Here is a 22,089-nt window from a genome sequence, read left to right as displayed (position 1 = left end):
ATATGTGTAGTTACTTTATACACTTTTAAAATTTAAAATGTCTGCGTTTTACAGTTTAAAATACTTACTAGACTATAAAGTTTAAATTTTAAACATTCAAAAATGCTTAAAAATGTACACCCATGTTCTTGCCACTTAAAAATTTCTAGTTTAGAAGAAAAAAAGCATATAATTTGTGAGTAATTTTTTTTTTAGAAGAAAAGTCATACAACTTTAAAGCTGAAAGGGACCTGAAGGAGTTGAACTGTGCCGTGTGAAGGTTGGGGACATTCTGCTCCTGGCAGCCGCAGAATCTGAGTCCCGGCCAGCTCAGGGGCTGCTTGCTGTTCCTGTCTGTCTGTTTATCCTTTGTACTTCTCCAATTACTGTTAATGAATAATTGATTGGAAAATCAGAGTATATGAGAATTATGCATGTTCCACTTAGAAGTAGGTCCCAGCGTACCCCTTCAGTAGAGAAAATGATAGTGGAAAAATCAGCTCTGAATATCAAAAGATTTGTACAGGATCTGAATTAACAGTCATTGAAACATTTTAGGAGTGTACACAAAGAAGATTCTGTCTTCTTTTTATTTAACTTCTACAATCAGCCTCAAAGAAGACTTGAGTAGACAACTGGGGCGTATCTCGGCAGAGGTTCCTTTAGAGAATGTAGTTGTTGCAACAACTTATGGGCCTGACATTGCCCTACAAAAACTTCTTGAGTGTTTCAGAAGCTTGCTGACGATGGGATGTGGTGGATGTGTTGCCGTGGAAAAACAATAGCTACGTGTCACTGTGCCGTTCACAGGCTTGCAGATACCCAGCTGGGCAGAACTTTTTCCTTTTCCTACATCCATCTCTTCTGACCACTCCTGCCACTGTGGAACGCGTTATTACAGACCAAGATGACTCACAACGATGCTATTAGTTACACCTCATAACAGGGCTGTGGTGTAGCTGGAGACGAATGTGGGGGTTGCTACCCACAGACATGCTGCCCTGATTAGCTTTCAGCGGTGATGGAGAGGGGCATTTTTCCACTGACATCTCAACTCTTCTTCTAGGGACCAGCTAACAAAATCAATCCATCTTTCCTTCGCAGTGACATTCAGGACTTTGACACATTGCTGTGTGGAACACACATATATAAGCCACATAACATAACAAGTTTGGGGGCTAGATTTGTTATATGGTTTGGTTTTCTATGCTTACCGGGTATTTGAGAATGTGATTAAGGAATGAGAACAGAGTTTCCTAAAGCAAATATCAAGAAAAATAAGAAATTTAATTTGGCATTGGATTATGAATTTTTAAACCAATAGGACTTTGTGGTGCACTGAATTAAAACAAAGGGTCAGATTCCCTTTGCAATTGGGAATGAGCTCATTATAAGGTTTTCATAAGCAGGTAGTTTCCATATTGCTCACCAGCATCCCTCAACCTAATGAGAAGGAAATATCTGTTTGATGTTTTAGCACTTCTTCTTTTTTTTTTTTTTTTTTGTTTGTTGGTTTTTCTCCGGTACCGGGAACCGAACTCACGCCCTTGCGCTTGCCAGGCAGGCGCTTTGCCGCTGAGCTAAATCCCCAGCCCCTCGTTTTAGCACTTCTGAGGGTGTTTTCATGTGAAACCCAGTGGCTCCCTTTCCTCCTAAAAGAAGCTTGGGCACTGAAAGAAATAAATGCCCTTTGGCAGAGTTCAATGTTTCTAGTGACTAAATTTCTTGTTGTTCTATGCTAGCTCACAGAAAAGACAAGGGCGCCAGGTGAGTTAACCCAAGATTATGTGTCCCACTGCTGTGTTAGCATGCATTTAAATACACCATGGTGGATGCTTTAGCATGAGTAGGCAGTCTAACATTCCTGAACCTGAAGTTCATCAATATAAAATGAGAGAGATGATACCTCGAGAACTATAATAAGGACCACATGAGTTATAAATGAAAACATTTCATGCACTGCAAGGTTAAAATATGGCTGCTGCTGTCCACACGTAGAGGAAATACCAGGAGAATTTCCCACAAAATCATGGTGATCTCTGCAGGTTTCTAGAGTCTTCATTTTCACAAAAACATCTCCAGTTCTGTAGTTGGCAATTTTGCCTCTAGTGCGGATTAGATTCTGGCATATAAACTTTGAAAAGGAAAAAAATCAAAATTCTCTATATATTATTTGACTAAGGAAGTAGATATCCCTTGCTTTTGAAGCACAGCGTCAGAAGCGTTTCCCTTCTTGGAAAGCTTCCAAAGCAAGCTGTCCAATGCACTACTAATTAATTGGGTGGCTCGTCCCACTGCCATTGCAAGGTCATATTCTTTTTTTTACAGATTAGTCAATGCAGTTGTCATACTTCATTATTATCACTTTAAATATTGTACCCCAGATTAAATATAAGCATCTCAGAATCTAACAAATCTCAAATATTTCTGCTACCCAAATTATAGCGATCTTGTAAGTCAATAAAACTTAGGACCAACATGAGTTCCCGTCAGACCTGCTTGAAAAGTGTGGAATCATTAAGTAGCAATGTTAGGATTGGGCATATCCTTCACAGTATAGGGACAGACTTATAGATTCCTAAGTGTGAGTTCATATTTTTAAGAACTGTCCAATCATTTAAATACCAATTCATCTGACATTTTAAATATCTGGTATTTATATGATATTAGTTTTGTTTTTTATTGTTTTTAAAATTTGATTTTACTAAATATACTTGGGTTTTTATTACCCATAGAGAATGAGTACTACAAGAAAATTCATTTCCTGAGTTTTGTTTCCGTGTGTTTGCCGTTTTCTCTCCCTACCTCTCCCTTTCCCTCTCCCTCTTTCCCTTCCCTCTCGGCCCCTCCCCACTCCCACCTTTCGTCCTTCCCTTCCTCCTTTCCTTCACTTCTTCCTTCCTCCCTTTTTACTGGGGATCCAACCCAGTGCCTTACAAATGCTAGGCAAAACTCTACCATTAAGCTATATTCCCAATCCTGTCTAAATGTATTTTTAATGCACTGCTATAAGGAAATTGACACAGTTCTTCAAAATGGAATGATCTATGCTAAAGAATAGGCAATGCAACCATCATGTCTATATCGACATATGAGTTCTATATGTACTATGTTTTTGATTGGAAGAGGGCAGTAAGGAAATGTAAAAAAAGTATTTCAAATGTAAATTGAGTAAAACTAGAAATATTTCTGCTTGAAACACCTAATTTGAGTCATTCTCATAGAAATCAGATAAGATGGCACTACATACATCTTTTACTTTCTTTTTTTCTTTTATTCTTTTCCCCTAGGATTAAAATTAAATGTATTTTAAAAGGAAAAACTAACATAATTTGGAGATATCCCAAAGAATTTTAAGTGGACAGTGGAATTATCTTTGCTTTGGTTACTGAAATTTGGAAAAGATGAAAAATATTTTTAAAATGTAACTTGTAAACAAAAAACAAACAAGGACACAAAGATACTAAATAATGCAATGAAAATATGTTTAATAGATGTATGTGTCTATCAAATTAAAGCATTTATCAAATTAAAAAAACAAAAATGTGTCTATCAAATTAAAAGCATTAAATGTCATAAATTTTTAAAAATTAGTTTTCCTCAAAAATTCTGTAATAAACATTCTCAAATAGAGAATTTTCATGGCTCTTCTTTTGATTTTGATCCAATAAAATTAGAAATGCAATTTTGAAAGACCATAAATCTTAACCACCTGTAAATTAATTAACACAGTTTTAGATAATGTTTAATTCAAAAGAATGAAATCTCTCTAGAATATAGCCAGAAACTTTAGAAAAAAAAAATCATACTAAAACTTATGATAAACAGCATAAAGCATATACAGATAAAAATTTATAACTATAAATACCTTCATTATTAAAGAACATAATAAAATAAAAGAATGTAATGAAAAATACAATAAAATATAAAAAGCTAAAACTTAAAGCTATAAAAGCTAAATCTATTAAATGGATTTAAATGACGGGAAGAATAGAGAAATATTTTCTTAAGCAAATATTTTGAGAATAATTGCAAAGTAGATAAACTTCCCATAAGGAAAAAGAGAGCAAAACCATGTAAAATAAGACATAAAAAAGGAGACAGAGTCATAGACAAAGAAAAACATTAGAAAAAATTTCTACAAAAAAAAGATTGCTACCTGAAACATTATTGGAATATATGTGAAAATTCAGAGGAACTAAATGATATTCTAGCAAAAAACTTCCAAATTTTAAGAAGGGGAAGAAGATGAGCATGGTGGCTCACATCTATAATCCTAGTACTCAGGAAGCTGAGGCAGGAGGATTTTGAGAGTTCAAGACCAGCCTGGACTACAAAGTGAGCCCAAGCCCAGCCTGAGAGCTGCATATCGAAACCCTCTCTCAGAAAATACAGAAAAAAAAACCAAAAAAAAAAAGCCAAAAAAGAAGGAGAAGAAAACCTGAAAACACCATTACCTAAGGAAAGATTGAAAAAAATTTATTTTTAAAAAAACACAAAATTTTTATTGTATTGTCACTATTTTTCTATAAAAATAAAAGTTTATAATTTTATTTAATTAATCTATAAAAATTTTCCTTATTTGTTTATTTGGTCATTTTGAGACAGGGTCTTGTTATGCAGTTCAGCCTGGACTTGAGCTCACTCTGTAGACCAGGTTGGTCTCAAACCTGCAATGATCCTCCTGCCTCAGCCTCCGAAGTGCTGGGCTTATGGGTGTATACCACCACACCCAGCAATTTCCCTAATTTATATTACTAATTTTGTGTAAATGAAACTTCAACTATTTTGAAATAGTACTCTCAAAAAAAAATTGTCTTTTCATTTCATTTTGAATTACATATGCAAAAATTCTTTTAAAATATTAGCATATCTTTAAATATCATCATATATGTTTAACATACCAACAGTATATCATCATAATTTTCACGGAATAGAATAAATTGAAGTTATTCTAAATATTCCCTTTTTTTTTTTTCTTTTTGAGACAGGGTCTCGCTATGCAGTTCAGGCTGCCTTGAGCTCACTTTGTAGCCCAGGCTGGTCTCGAACTCCCAGCGATCCTCCTGCCTCAGCCTCCTGAGTGCTGGGATTACAAGCATCTGCCACCATGCCCAGCCTAAGTATTCCTTTATCTGGAAATACATCAGCATAATTCATTAGATGAATGCATTGAAAGTGACAAATTATAATTTTAAAATTAAATGCTGAAATTTGACTAACCTTATTAGTTTTATTCTAAAGTAAGCTCTAAGTAAAACAAGAATCAAATGGAAATCTTTAAATTTATTAAAGTAGCATTTAAGAAATTAATACCAAATTTTCTAAATGGTAGAAGAGTAGTTCTATTATTCATTCTTGCTACCGGTATTCAACTTGTCTTAGAATTCCTAAGAAATATAATAATGAAAATGAAATATTTCACGGAGAAAATATTGAAAGAGAAGTAAAAATCTACTTTTCTTGGTGACCTTATATAATAAAATTTCCATTTCTTAATGAAGTTAAGGAGACTTCAGTGTGGGTGCTAGAGGATATTTACACCATGACAGAGTCTACTAGGTTTTCTAAAATCCGTTCTCTCTTCTGTACTAGCAGAACGGTAACTGGTGACATTATATCTCTCCCAATATCCTGTCTGCCACAGGTTAACTAGGAGCAAATTCCCTTCAGTGGGATGTGAAAAGAGCTAACATTTCTCAGTCTCTTTCCTGTCACATAAACTCACAAAAAATTTCTTTCATGCACCTTTTCTATTGCTCCATGCTGGATGGGTAAATATTACAGTAAACCACGTGTCAAAAATGGTAGTAGTGGCCTCTCTTGTGTTCTTGAGTGGCCGTGTGAGGAGAAGCCCTCATCAGCTTGCAACGCACACCCTAAACCGTTGTCAGAGAGCAAAGAACACTTGTATTTCTTCTGAGCCATTACGTTTGAAAATTTATTATAAAAATTTTGTACATCTGAATGGTAATACTACTAAATCAATTACTTTCTCTTCATAGTAACTATTTAGGAATATAATAATAGAATTAAAACTATAAGATACTAAGCAGTAATTTAACAAGGAAATCGTAAATGCTTATTCAAAATCAAACTATAAAATTTTACTAAGGAGTTTAAATCATGATCTGAACAAATGAATGTGCTATTCTTTGATGAGAGGATAATTTCATAAAGTATAAGTCTTATAAAATTGACATATAAGTAGAATGTAGTTCCAATTAGTTCTCTAAGGAAATTTATTTATTTTTTTTCCTGGAGAAGAGAGGAGACAAAATAGTGAAGAAAGAAGTGGGCGTCTTTGTTAGGCATTGAATAGATTAAAGTATTGACATAAGTAATCAACCAAAAGATCAGAATAATTCAAAAGAACAAGTCTAGAAGTAAATCCAAGAATTTCACACACGAAAATTTTTTTTTACATCAGTATTGAAAGGATAGTTGATATAGCGACTGGCTATCCATTTGCAAGAAAACATCAGGTCCCTATCACATTTCATGTATAATCAGGGACCCCCAATGAAACAAAGCCTTAACTGTTAAAAATAAAATATTTAAAAGAAATCTGAATTATAAATTAGGTTGGGGTAGCAGAGATCTACACAATTCGGACAGGATTCAAAAGTTAGAAGTCATTGGTATATTTGATTATATTCTGTCTTGAAATACATGAAGTTAATAAAAAATTGAGGTGGAAAGTAAGGTAATGCAAAGAATGACAAAGTTCAATTTCTGTAATATACAAAGACATCGTGTCTATTCATGAAAAAGGCAACAGAAAAAAAAAAAACAACAGAAAAAAAAAAAAACCAAAAAATACTAAGGAAAGGATATGAAAAGAAATTCACCAGTGCCAGTGGGGATTGGATGAAAGGTTATTTTCCAAAACTGCTAGCAGAGTGTGATTTTTCCTTCAATATAATTTGAAAAACACATGTGACAATGTCTCAGGTTAAAAATAACAGTGTGTTCAGTATTCACATTCTTGGGAATGTTTGCCAGAAAAATAAGAACAGTAATACCTACAAGTAGGTAAATAAGAACACCTTATACAACTCTGTGAAAAACAGAATTGTATGGTAATTCCAAGCAGTGAAGATTGTCAGTCGTTGAATCAGTGTCTCAAAGTTTAAACCCACACTTTTAGATTTTTCTTCAGGCTGGGACTCTGACAACCACATTTTGCTCTGTCATTTCAGTTCCACGGAACCTAGTCTCCAAACTTTTAATAATTCCAATTTCTTTCTTTTGTACTCTCAGACTTGGAGAAGAAGGTTGCTTCTTTCAGGGTCTACATTTGCAAGATCTTGGTGTTCTTTCCTTTTGTTTTAAATAGTTAATGACTTTTTACAGCCACATAGTAAATCTTTATATTGAATTCTTTGTATTAAAACAAAAGGTGTTGCTTCGCTCTCCTGACTAATACATCTAACTATGCCCACCAATAGAAACATAGTGAAATAATTTGTAGTGGAGCTACACGTTGAAATATTATGCAGTCTTGAAAAAAAGATGAATTGGACCTCTGCCATTTGATCCAAAGGGATTTCTACAAAATAATATTGGGTATGAGAAGTAAAATGAGACATAAAATAATGAGGTATATATTTTTATGTGAAATGTACAAGGACAGAAGACAGAACCCTTATATTTGTGTGCTCTTGTTATTGTGCAGTCATGCATTTTTACATGAGTATATGTACATGGGAAAGCTGTAGGAAAATATGTGAAAAGCCCGTTCACATGAGTTCATGGGCAGCATGATTGGGCAGTGGAGTGGTGTCCAAAGAAAGGGGAAAGAAGAGGGAGAGACAACAGGGTAAATCCCTAAAAGGAAGAGAATATATTGGGTCCCTGTTTATGCTAAATTGTGTATGAGTGTGATGTGCATATAGGAATTATATAATGTGAACTTATACCTTTCTCTATTGGCAAGTGGTAACTTTCACAATATATTATTAAGATTAAAAGAGGGTTAGAGAAAAATGTGTTGAAGGTAAATGCGTTTTTTAAAATAACAAAGAAACAGAATTCCTACATATGTGTATGTCTTCACAGATACACATTAGAGGGGAAGTATGCCTATTCATTTTGGCTACTAATGTAGCAGCCTATTCCCAAGGGTGGCCTTCGGTCCCCAGTGTGGTAGAACTGAAGGGGACAGCCAGGCTTGTATGGACATTTTAGCTTTTTCTTGCAATATCTTTGCATGCACAGCTTTATCTTAAATTGATAGTCTTTTTTAAATAAAACACCAAATTATGAAAATTAAAGGAACAATGGCAGACAGTCTTATTCATTAAAGAGTAGTTATCAAAAAGTGTGTGTGTGTGTGTGTGTGTTGTGTGTGTGTGTAACCAAAACGATCTGGGGAAAACATTTAATGTTTATCTTTCCCCCAGTACGGTCCTGGGAATGCAAAGCCACTGAGTTTCTTATTTATTTAATCAAGTGAAATTTGTGGAGAAAAGATACAGGAATTATAGTTACAATACTCTGACTAGAATTGTAGATTCATGGCTAACCAGGTGCCCCTAAGAAAACCATGCACCTTCTATGGTCTTGGCTGGCTGTATTTGAAAAATGATCATAAAAGTACTTGTGTATTTACCTGGTAGAATTTCTCCTGATGCAAATATGGTAGACCTTACAAGACTTTATTAGGATTATAATTTATTATGTATTATTAGTATTACATTTATTATTATATTTTTACAATATAAAAAGTAACTTACTCATAACAGCATGTCATTCATCCGTGGACAGTGTTTCCTTGAGCAGCGTGGAAAGCAAAGGCAAGTTTTTGCATAATTTTTTAAGGATAAAGTTCTCCATCAGAGACTTCTATATTATTTCAATATAGAAATCTATATTGAATATATAGATTTATCTATATCCAATATAGAATGCCTGAAAATATTTTCAATTTACTTAGAAACAAATGCTACTATCTCCTAAATACTAATTTAATGGGAAGAGCTTGCTAACCTGTTTATCTAACTTTACCATCACTATGTATATAAAATCTGGCAATTAAGACAGAATGCTGTGTCCAAGGTATTTCTGCACAATACTTGCAATTTCCTTCAATGTTAGTCTCATGCCTTGAAAAGTGCCAACCATAAAAAGACCACCCTATAGAATGAAGTCAGACATCACAATGAGCTTTCTAAATTTTGATATAGAAATATTATGTAGTTATTTGTTCCATAACTATAATCGTGAATAAAAATTATATTTGTATTTGGAAAGTCTAAACATTTGTGTTGGCTAAGAAATAATATAGAAATCTCTGATGGAGAACTATACCCTTAAAAAATTATGCAAAATTTTGCCTTTGCTTTCTACATTGCTAAAAGAAACACTGTCCACTGATGAATGACGTGCCTTTCTAAGTTAGCAATGTGATCCCTAGCATGAGGGCGAAACAAGTTTTTGCTGTTGTTGTTTTCAAAAATTTAAAGTTTGTATGTTTCAATACTGAAAATGGGGGCTGGGGATTTAGCTCAGCGGCACAGCACCTGCCTGGCAAGCGCAAGGTAGTGAGTTCGATTCCCGGTACCAGAAAAATACCAAAACCAAAACCAAAAAAAAAAAAAAAAAAACTGAAAATGTTTCAAACTAAGCTTCATTTGGGTGAGAAGAGAAGGAATGTGGTAAAAGGATCACAGTTAATCATCAGAGCACTGGGGAAAAGAACTGAGAGCTTAATTTACGCCTCTTTACAGTCACAGAATAGGGTTAATAGTTGCCAACGTGCAGAAGGTGATGATTTCACTTCAATTGTGTGAAAGGTGATTACTATCTTCTTAAAAATAATATGTAAAGTCAAGTCACTATACATACACGCATAAGTGTGCAATCCATTGAAACTTTATAAAGAATGATTTAACAGCAGTTTTATTTTTTCTAAAACGTTTGTTTTATACGACTAGGTCCACATTAAGCAAGAAACTTGTTAACAAAATTTATGGTTTTTTCTTATCAATTCAACTGTACATTTTCTTTCTTTTTTCTGTTTTGGCCATATACAATCTCTTCATAGTTATCTAGCTTAAAAATCACCCAATTAAAAATTTACAATTTATTAATTTCCTTTTCATACAGTTTTCTTTTTCCAAAATAATATAAAGAGCTACTTCTTAATAGTTAATTTATTTTTGCCTGCAACTGCTTACATTTTATGAAGTTATATTCTATCGTTTTTATGTCCAGGACTGCAAAGTTTTAAGGATATGTATTTGCTTCCAGAGCAAACGGTATCCACAGGTGTGCTAGAACCTGTGAGCCGTTCATTTGTTCCATTCTTTTCCATACTGCTGTGCACCTGGGAGCCTCAGCTGACCGCATCTAAGCACAGGCTGCTTGGTGCCTGGCTTCCAGGCTCACTGTCCCAGTGCAGAACTCCAGCAGGAGACTCTGAGAGCAGGAGGTGAGATGAGTAATTGACGACTCTTTAAAGTATCGCCATTAGTTGTTGTCTCTCTCACCTGGAGCTTTCAGCATCTATCAGACCCTCTCCTGCATCTTGGAAAATGCCATTTCTGCTTGCTTGTTCAAGACTGTCGTGGCAGCTACCCCTGTTACTTCTACCTAAGGCATGGGGAACTATCCCTTAAATTTTCTTTATACTTTGCAGACACACACTGTAAATCATCTACTAAGTCTTCCCAAATTATCCAGTTTGGAAGTGTCACTTGTTACTTTCTAGGCCCTGATGGATAAAAGCACAAAAAAAATCTTTTTTCTCCGTGTGTAGCTTTATTATTATTACAACTATTTTTTTTTGTTTATTTTTAAATCAAGTTAATATCTTAGCAAGTAATTCTGAGGGTATGGTCATATTTTATTAACTACTGTCCACACCTATTTGAAAATCTATTGAGTAGCTTTCAAATTATTTTTTGTATAAGAATTATATTATTTTTTCCACAGGTGTAATTTAAAATTGGAGAAATATTTGTAAAACAGTACATAATGACTTTGATATGAGAAAATGGGAAGTTTGTATGAAAGGCAAAGTAGAAAATGTATCCTGTCATTTAGAGACATAAAATTTTAAATAGTAAGCATTTTTTGTTCAAGTAAAGCATGTCTTTAGTCAAATTTATGGTCTTGGCAATTCTTCTCTACTTGCGGAAGTCTCACTTATCTGAGGTGTGCAGACCTCGAGCTGTTTTCTTCCCTTCTTGCTCCTAAATCCTATTCTTACTCTTTACTGCCCTATTCAACTCTGTTGTACCCTCCCTCCTTTCAATAACATTTAAAGAAACAAGATGAAACTTTACCCTTCAGTATATATGTTTTACTTCTATAAAATCGATGAGGTTACATATGACTTTCCTAACTGAACAAACAGACACAACAGCTTAGCTATGGATCAAAAATAGTTCCAGGTGAACTAATACTGCCTTCATTTCAGACCTTGCCTTCACTGTCATTTACTTATGTTCATTTTTTTTTTTTTTTTTCGGTACTAAGGATCGAACTCAAGACCTTGGGCTTGCCAGGCAGATGCTTACACCACTGAGCTATATCCCCAGCCCCTATGTCCATTTTTTTTTAAAGTGTCTTATATTGTAACAGGGTTTTAGCAGGAAATGTGGAGTTGTATCTCTGTCTGTCTGTCTGTCTCTCTCTGTCTCCCTTTATCATTCTTTCCCTCCCTCCCTCCCTCTTTTTTGTTCATGCTGGAGATAGAACCTAGAGCCAGGCACATGCTAAACAAATACTACCACTGAGTCACACTCTACAGATGGGACCATAAATCTTAAGACAGTATCTCATGGAACCATGTAGAAACATAGCCTGAAATTCAATCTGAGTTTGCATGAATGCAAATCTCATGCATGCATGAAAAGAAAAAATACAGTTGGATTGCTTTTCAATTATTACTCAATCCTATTATAGCTACAGCAATTCTGATGTATCTCTTTTATCTTTTTTCTTTCTCTCCATTGCCAACAAGTATTCCCTTTGGAAACTAATTTTAAAGACAAACACATTTTAATGCACATTTTTGATAAGAGCTTTCAGAGTAACTATCCATTATTATTATTAGTTAATTATTAGACAAGTGATAGAGGTTAAGAAAGTGAGCAACTGTTTAGGTGCCCAAAGGTGTATCAAATTCAGTCTTTTCGCATATCTTTTCCTTGGATCCAGGGGGAAAAGTATAGACACAGCACAGGAGAGTCATGTAATGTAGTTTTATAAATAATCAGTAGCACATTTGCCACAATGCCTGGATTTAAATTCCACCTCCACCTCTGGCGGCGTGATCTCGAGCAAGTTACACATTTTCTCACAAATCCATTTGTGTATTTGTGGAATATGATAATGAATGAGACAATCATCTCAACTTTGTCATAAAAATTAAATAAGAAAATAATGGGCCAGTCAAATGGTCTTATAATTAATTTCATATTTTATGTGAACTTTAAATCTTCATTAACTACAGCCTGTGTGCCATTGCATTAGAGGAAGAATGTGCCAGAAACACAAGTTGTGAATGTAATTTTTAAAATTTGAAAAAAAATTATTTTCAGAACTATATTATGAATAATTTCTTCCTAGATTGCCCCTTCAAGTCTCACTGACGGACAGTAGGAGAGGTGCAAGACCCTGACTCTGAAAAGCTAAGCTCAGTATGGCCCACAGTGTCTGCTTGTTCTTTCCTGGATGATACAACTCCAACGCTCAGTGAGTACTGGCCTCTTCTAGGGAAATTTTAGGTTGGCAAATGCAAAGGTCTACTGTAAGGAAATACACTCACACTGTGAAGAGGTGGGGAGAACTGATTTTGCAGGCTACCAAGCAAGATATTAAGTCATAAATATACAATGGGCAGAGTACTATTAAGAAACAAGCATAGGAATGAATTTGCATTCAAAGAAGCCTTCTTCAAATTTTAGGCCAGTCCGCTACTTACAAGCTGTGTAACCTTGGAGTATTGATGGCATTTTCCAGTGTCTCATGTTATGCTTTCCCTCAATTTTTTTTTTTTAATTGATCAAAAATGCTTTAAGGACAAAGGTGAGTGAGATGTCTGGCACATGTCTCAAGAGTGTTAGCTACAAGAAGTGGCCTGGCAATGAGAGATTTTAGCTCAGCAAGTCCACTGAGCTTCTCAGTTCTGCACTACACTCATAGAAGCCAACACAGACATTGGAAGGAAAAGCACTGCACTTGCGTGTCTTTTTAGAAGTCCCAAGATCCCAGTCCTCACTACATTCCTGCATGTGAGCTCTTTTAGATAAAAGTCTTGAAGACTTGCTGTGCAGATATAGCTATTACTGGTGATAAATGATTTTGTTTAAGTTTACATGTATTATTGTACTACCTTCACTTGATAAAGTGTCTCTGAAGGTAAAAGATTATATTTTTGTTAAATTTTTATTTCTCTTAAACCCAACACAATGTCTTCTTGAAATGTCACAGATATTCAATATATTAAATAAAACTGTTTAATAATTCTACCTTTGCTTTAGATATTAGCATTAGCATTTTTGAAAATAATAGGAAGCAAGTACTTGTGTATGCCAGTAATTTATATTCTATTTCATTCATGAATAATAATATACAATTTATGGCACATAATACAAATGTAAAAGTCTGTATCTGCTTGTAAAATGTGTTTGAAATAAAAAGTTGAAAATATTAAGCAACATTGGATTGATTTGGGTAATAATTTCCTATATTTTGGCTTTTATATATAATTATAAGTTGGACTACTATATTTATGTGAGTTGTGTACCCATCCACAAAGTTATTGTTTTCTACATTTGAGCTTTTTTTTCTTTTAAATTCGAGCTTCTTTTGGATTATAAAGAGAAGCAATGATTTCAATGGCCCATATTCAAAAATCTGAAGGAGATGAACTTTTATCTCAGCAGAAATCACCAAGATCCAACACATGCATAAATGTGAACAAAGTGAACAAGAATTACTGACTATTTATTAAAGTCATTTGAATTTTTCATAATAGAAATAATCTCCAAGGATAACATAAAATAAGGGCTGTCATATCTATCAAATGTGCTCTACTTCCATATGAGAAGTTCAAAGACATTAAGATGTTTGATCATAAATATATTTCAAAGGAGTAGTGAATTATCAACCAATGCTTTATTGAATGGATGAAAACCAACATTTTCTAGGTCCCAAGTTATAACAAAACAGTCTAGGGAACAAAAAATTTAATTTCTAAAATTTTTGACAAATATAAAAAAACTGAGGTACTAATATTTCATTTTGACATACCAAAAGATGAATATGTGCTATCATTAAATTGGAATTTCAAAATAAGGCAGTGTTAGTAAATTATTATTTATCAACAGGCAGATTTACATGCTTATGTAGCCAGTTTTTTGGTTGCCTTTATAGGGGAGTAAAATTGAATTTTTATGATTGTTCTTTAGTTGGTAACAGATTAAGGGACCTCTCAAATTTGGAAAATCGGACTCATTTTGCTTAAAAACTAAAAACAAAATGTCAAGTATTCAATATATAAAATTATCAGGCTTAAATTTTCATTTTTAATTTGTTTCAGAGTTCCAGATGCACAACTTCTTCATGTTTATTTGTACACAGTAACTTACAAATTATTTTTGGTAACAAGTGCCATTTTTATTGTCTTATAGATAATACATTGACTATTATAAGATGGTAATGCTGAACAGAATTAAATTACAGTCAAATTAGGATCAAGCAAGCTGCAAGCTATACAAATCCATTGTTTCTATATGAATGTAAGGAGAAGCTTAACTTATAAACCCATAGAGAGCATTAATCATGTTAAAGGATTATGATGTTCCTTTTGCACAGGAGTCCAAAGCACATGCTAATCCTTTTGTTTTCCCAATGGTGTGAATGCCTTCTGAGAAAGCATCTCCAAGCCCGTGGTTGGTGCTTTGAAACCTGGTGGACTCATCACCCCTGGGCAGCTGAAGGTTGAGGACGGCCACGGGCAAAATGGCATCACTAATAATCAAAAAGCACACAGAACTGCTAAGTTTGAGTTGATTGCTGAACAGCAACTAGATCCACAAACTATCACAGACCTGCAGAGATTCTATTCAGAGTCATTCCAAATGGGTAAATTCGCCCATCTTTTCATAGAGGTTAATGGCCACTTAAAAATCAACCTGTTAAGTTACTAATATATGTTCACTCATAATGTCAGTAGAAAAACTGACATCTTCTAGAGTGATATAATATTTATTTATTTTGACAAGAATTTTATAGAGAGAGCATTTAAAAAGGAGTGGTAAAATTGGCATGAAACCAGAAAATACAGGCAAAAAAGTGCAATAAGAGAAAATAAGCAATAAAAATTTAAATAATAGATAATATACTTTCCATTCAACCAGTGCTTAAAAGTTAACTTCAAAAAAAGTCTTCTTAACTGGTATCATCTGTGTTTGTCAGGCAGTACAGGGGAGCATATGGAGGCATAGAATTTCAAGTCAAAAAGCCCCAAATATGAGTTTTGCCTTTGTCATTTGTTCATTAGCTATGTAGTCTTGACAAACTTGCTTAACATCTCTGAACCTACTTCTGCAATTGCAATAGGTAAATGAAAACAGTACTCATTAAATGCCATTTATGAATGGCTTAGATGATGTAGATTTTTTTAGTATCACATATCTGTATTTTCATTATATGACACAACCACATTTGAGATGACATTTTAATTGTTCTTCCTTTCTAATAATCTTTTAGGAATGTAATAATTTTTAAATTGAGAAGAAATTTAAGCTCTTATTTGTGATTTCCACATTTTGTATTTTTAAATAGTTTTTATTTTGGGGAGAGTTTAGGCTCACAAAAAAATGAGCAGAAGGCGTAGAGACTTCCCTGTAACTCCAGGGTTTCAGTCCCACATGTAAACAGCCTCCTCACTATTACCAAAATCGTGCACTATTTATCACAGCTGAAAAACACATAGTCAAACACCATTTTCACTCAAAATTCAGAGTGATAATGAGTGATAGTTCCCTCATGACAGTGTACATTCTATGCATTTAGGTAAATGTATAATGACATAGCTATCATTTAGTATTGCAAAGAATAATTTCACTTTCCCCCAAAGCTTCTGTGCTTCACTAATTCATCTCTTCTCTCCAGCCCTTGGCAACCAATATTTTATTTTTTTAAAGTGCATCCTTAGTTTTGCCTTTCTAGAATGTCATATATTCAGAATTATAGAATGCATATATATTTTCTGTTTGACTTCTTTTGCTTAGGAATTGGCATTAACATTTCCTCTGTATCTATTTATGGTTTCATTGCTCATTTTTTAGGTACACAACAATATTCCATAATCTGGTTTTATTGGTTTATTTATTCATTCTCCAAGTGGAGGACATTTTGGCTATTTCCAAGTTGTAAATTGTGACTAAATCTAACATAAATATTAAGCAGGTTTTTTCTTCAGTATTGGGATTGAACCCATGGCCTTCACACCGAGCTACATATCCAGCTCTCTGCCCCCTTTTTGAGAAATGGTCTCTGCAAGTGGCCAAGTTGCTCAAGCTGGCTTAAATTTATGATCGTTTTGCCTCTGCTTCCCAGAGCGCTGGGATTACAGACACGGGCCACCATGCCGAGCTTATGAAAGTTTTTATTAGGATACCAGGACACATAGATTTTCAACTCATTTGGGTAAATACTAAGGAGCATAGTTACTAGTTCGTAAGTGAAAATACATTTAGGTTTCTCAGAGGCTGCCAAGATACCTTCGAACTGAACCATTTCATTTTGCATTTCCATCAGCAATGAATGTGTCCTTTCACAGCCTCCATGCCAGCCCACACAAGTCTGTATCCATATAAAGAAACCAGCATTTCTATACACTGGGAAAGCCATAAGAAATAGATGCCTTTCTGGGTATGTATACTCCACCAAATTTGAACTAAGAGGACATGGAAAATTGAATAGGGCAATAATAAGTAAAAGCTTGAATCAGTAGTAAAACATCTGCCACACAGAAAAACTCAGTGATTTTACTGCTGAGTTCTACCAATCACTTAAAGAATGAACACCAATTCTTTCTTAATTTTCAGATTGCTAAAACAATTAAAGAGGAAGGATTTCTTTCAAATTTAGCCAGGGACACCAGCCACATTCTGATAGTAAAACCAGACCAGGGACACACTCACACACACACACACACACACACACACACACCCCAAAATAAATAAATAAATAAATAAAACAGAAGAAGAGAAAACAAAAGAAAGGAAAATTTTAAATCAATATTAATATCCTGGTGAACATTGATGCAAATATTCCTAACAAACACCAGCAAGCTGAATCCAACAGCAAATTGAAGAGATTATGATCTATGATTCAGTGGGATTCATCCAAGGGATGCAAGGATGATTTAGCACCCACAAATCAATACATATGATGTACTACATCTGATGAATCAAAAACAAAAATCATATGATCCTCTTACTACATATGGAAAAAACATTTGATAAAAGTTAACGTCTCTTCATGATTAAAAACTCTGAACAAACTAGGTATAAAGGAAATATAGCCCCATCATCTAAAGGCTATATATAAGAAGCCCACAAATAACATCAAAGTAATTGAGGGAAAGCTAAAGGCTTTCTCTTTAAGAGTTAGAAAAAAGGTTCAGGTATTTTTAGGTGTTTGGACCACTATTATTCAACACAGTGCTGGAAGTCCTAACCAGAGAAACCCGAAAAGAGAAAGATGTGACACTGAAATTACAAATGGAAATTAATGTGTCACTGGCCACAGAAGAGGTGATCTTACACAGGGAAAACTCCAGACTATACCAAAACCTACTGGAACTGATGAATGGATTCGACAGGTTCATGATGCAAAATCAACAAATGAAAGTCAGTGGTGTTTGTATACTTCCATGGGGAAAAGAAAATTAATAAAGCAATTCCATTTGTAATAGCTACAGTGAAGAAAGTTAACTAAAAACATGAGTAATATCTATAATGGAAAACATAAGGTATTCATGAAAAATTAAAGAGGGGTCAAAAATATGTAAGGATATTCTATGTTCATGAACAAAAAGAATCAATATTCTAAAAATTTCCATGCTGCCCAGAGCAATTTATAAACACTTGTATCCCTCTTAAAATGCCTATAGTGGAACTAGCAAAAGCCATTGTAAAATTTGTACAGAGCTAACAGAAAATACCCAAATGCCATAAACAATCTTGATCAAAAAGAAGAAAGCAACAGGCATTACATGACTTGACTTCAAAATGTAGTACAAAGCTATAATAATAAAAAGCAGACACATAGATCAATGTGACAGAATATGTAGCTTTCAAATAAACCAATACTTCTATAGCCCATAATTTTCCATGAAGATGCTGAGAAATAGTCATTGAGGAAGAACAGTCTCTTCAATAAATGATGCTTGTGAAACTGAATATCTACTTGCAGAAGAATGGAGCAAGATGCTTCTCTCTCAGAGAAAAACAAAAATCAACTCAACACCAACTACAGACTTAAATGTAAGTTGCAGACTCTGAAACTACTAGAAGAAAACATAAAGAAAATGTTTTAGGACTTTGGAATGGATAAGAATTTTTTTTTTGAAGATCCCCAAAACCTAGGACACAGAAGCAAAAATAAACAAATGAATTATCTCAAACGAAGCTACACAGGAACAGAAAAAATTAGTTAAGTGAAAAGGCAACCTATACAATGGGAGAAAACTGCAAATTATACATCTGACAAACTGTTAATATGTAGAATATGTAAAGAACTCAAAACAACGCAGTATGCAAGATATTTTTAAAATTAATCCAATTTTAAAATAGACAGTAGACCAAGGCAGACACTTATCAAAAGAAGACATAAAAATGGCCAACACATATGTGGAGAAATGCTCAATGTCATTACTTTCAGAGAATATAAATCAAAGCTGCAATGAGATACCTCATTCCTGTAAGAATGGTTACTACCAAGAGGATAATAGGTAGCAAGTGCTGTCCAGGATGTGGAGAAAAGAGCACTGTTGTTCATTGTGAGTAGAATATAAATAAGCCTAACCATTATGGAAAAACATGGGAGTTTCTCAAAATATAAAAAGTAGGACTACCATATGAACCGTAATCCCACTATTAGGTGTATGCCCAAAAGAAATGAAGTCAGAGTATTGAAGAGACATGTGTACTCCTGTGTTATTGCAGCAGTATTCACAGTAACCAAAGCCTAGAAATAATCTGTGTCTATGTCCATTAATTGAAGAATGGACACAGAAAATGTTTACATACACAGCACACCAATGGGACACTATTCAGCCACAAAACAGATGAGATCCTGTCATCTGTGACAACATGGCTAAATGTGGAAAATATTATGTAAAGTGAAATGAGTCAGGCACAGAAATGCAAATATCATATGATCTCAGTCTTATATGGATTATAAAAAGAATTGATCTTATGGAAATGGAAAGAATAGTACTTATCAGAGGCTGGGGAGAGTGGGGAAGAAGGATTAGAAAAGATTGGCTAGTGGGTGCTGTGACAGATAGATTGGAACAAGAAGATTGAGAAGATAGAGATATTCACCCAGGTTGGAGTATTACAAGACGCACAGACGAATGGAAGCTTCATGTGATACCTCATAAATATGCACAGCTATGTGTAGCCATCAAATAATAATAGAGAACAAACAGTTTAACCTGTGCAAATATTTGAACAGTCTATACAAAAGAAGACGTGCCAAATATTCACATGCAAATTTGCTCAACATCATTACCAGTTAAGGAAAGGCCAATTAAAACCACAATATGCTTCACTGCAAGCCCATTAGGATAACTGAAGGTCAGACCAGCGTACAAACAAGAAGTCCTGACCACTACAAGTGTCGGCAGGATATAGAGAAAGAGGAGCTACCATACTCTGTTGGTTGGAATATATAAAACTACAGTCACTTTGGAAAAGAGTTGGGAAATTTCATAAGGAGTTAAATGTACATCTCCCACAGGACTCAGTCATTCTATGCTTAGATGTGTACCCCAGAGAAAATTAAAAATACATTCAGATAGACTTGTGTATAAAATTTCACTGGAGCTTTCTCTCTTATACTAAATCAGCATAAAGGCCCTGCGGCAAGTTGGGGGCTAAGCAAACTGTGAAGCAGGTACACAGTGGACTCCTAGAAATACAAAGCAGTGAGATGTGAATATATATAAGAATTCTTAAAATAATAAATGCAGAGCATTTGTTATTTTGGTTTGTTTCTCTTTAAAATGAAAAACAAAATTATATATGTACATACAAGGAGAGCTGGGATAGGTGTATTACTGATGTCTGTGCTTTATTGAAAGGAACAGTCAATGCTTAAAATGTTCCTTTTTCTTGACCAGTTTTGCACCCTTGTATCTGGTAATCAGAACGACTGACCTGAAAACAACAATATGCAGTATAAGAACCAGTGTGAACTCCAGCCATCTTTTATGGTGAAGCTTTGTATCATTTCCAATTTTTTTTTTAAATAATTACTTGTTACTGTCTTTGATTGTTTGACCAATCTTACATTCTTGTCTCTGGTGGGCTGAGCAACTTCACTGAAGTCAATGGTATGTAATGTAATAGCCATTGTTAATTCTTATCATTTTGTTTTCAGGTCATGTGTTGTTTTTGTTGTTTTAGCTTTGTTTTGATTTTGTCTTCATTGTTGTTTTGTTAGTTTTTTTATATTTAAAATTTTAAAAAATTGTAGAGTAAAGCGAGTCCAAAAGTGAGTACACATTGGTGTATAATTTGTAAACCGATTTTGGAATGGGATTCTAATTCCAGAAGGGGAGGCTACAGGGATGGAAAGCAGATTAGCAAGCACTAAAGGTGGTAGCCTGGGCAGGATGGAGGAATTATGTAGGAACACAAGAAAGTCTTTTGGGGGAAGGGCAGGTGTATTATATCTACTGTCCTAGCAGTTCCACAATTGTATGGATAGGTGAATAGCATATTGTCCTTTGTAAACACTTTAAACTTGCAGTATGTCAATTACTCCTCAATAAATTTGTGAAAATAAAACAGAGCACACCCTTCCTCTGCCTAGTGATTTCCCATTAGTTTTGGAATACAATTTAAAGTTCCTACTATGACTTAAGTGGTTGTACGTGATCTGACCCTTGGCTGTGTTTCATGTTCTATTTATAATCATTCTTTTTACCAGTACCTCCTTCTAGTCTCTCGTCTGTCACTGAATATGTTGACTGTGTTTCTGATGAAGAGAACTCACTGTTCTCTCAATTTCATGAAACTTTTCTACAAATAGTCACAGTCTTGCTTCCCTGTTCTCTTTAATTCTCCATCAAATGCCATAATCTCAAAGATAACTTCTCTGGCCATGTTAATTACTGATCACACACTGATCACGTGCTACTCTCCATCCCACTGTCATTTACTTCCCTAGCTTTTAAAACTACCGGGTATTTTTTGAAACAACTGTTTGTTATTTATTATCTATTTCCCCCACTAGAACGTGACTTTTTTATTGAGAAAAAATTTGTGTAGTGTTAAAACTCCACCATGTGAAACAATATTGAATGTATCCACTCAGTAAAGGTTGGTCAATGCAATTAGTAACCCAGATAAATGCTCAATTCTTACTGTACACTATTGCATCAAAACAGCTCTATGGCTTCTTTAAAAATTTCTTTCCTTTTTTTCTTCTTATAATACACTACAGTGATAGATGTGTTAGGATTGGAAACCTTAAAAAATTCTGGACACTGCTCCCAGCTTAACTTTTCCTCAAGTTCAAAGAATCATGCTGAAATGGGCAGTGATAACTAAGGCATATAAAACATCATCACCATGCCTAAGAGACACAGGTTAAGAAAACTAAGTTTTTTTTTTGTTTTTTTTTGTTTTTTTTTTAAACCGAGAAATATAAAAAGGAAATCACCAGTAGATGATACTAAATTATATCATATCTAATAAATATAAAAACCAAAACATGCGCCAAACAAACATGCTTTTATTCTATTACAGTCAGCAAATAGATATTTTGCAACTTTATGAACCAGAAATTGTTTTTCACTAAAAATAAAATCTTGCATAAAATATAATTTACTTTATTCATACTTTTTATTTT

The 22,089-nt window shown here is 34.2% G+C and overlaps 1 protein-coding gene across 2 annotated transcripts in view; it reads right to left on the bottom strand.

Annotated features, from left to right (window-relative positions):
- March1 (membrane-associated ring finger (C3HC4) 1, E3 ubiquitin protein ligase) overlaps positions 1–22,089 on the bottom strand; it is a 297,696-nt gene that overhangs the window by 160,149 nt on the left and 115,458 nt on the right. The window lies entirely within an intron of this gene.

Source organism: Chinchilla lanigera, unplaced genomic scaffold (assembly GCF_000276665.1).
Source record: "Chinchilla lanigera isolate Chin_1 unplaced genomic scaffold, ChiLan1.0 scaffold00002, whole genome shotgun sequence".
Taxonomy (NCBI): domain Eukaryota; kingdom Metazoa; phylum Chordata; class Mammalia; order Rodentia; family Chinchillidae; genus Chinchilla; species Chinchilla lanigera.
This window is presented reverse-complemented; position numbering and strand designations above follow the sequence as displayed.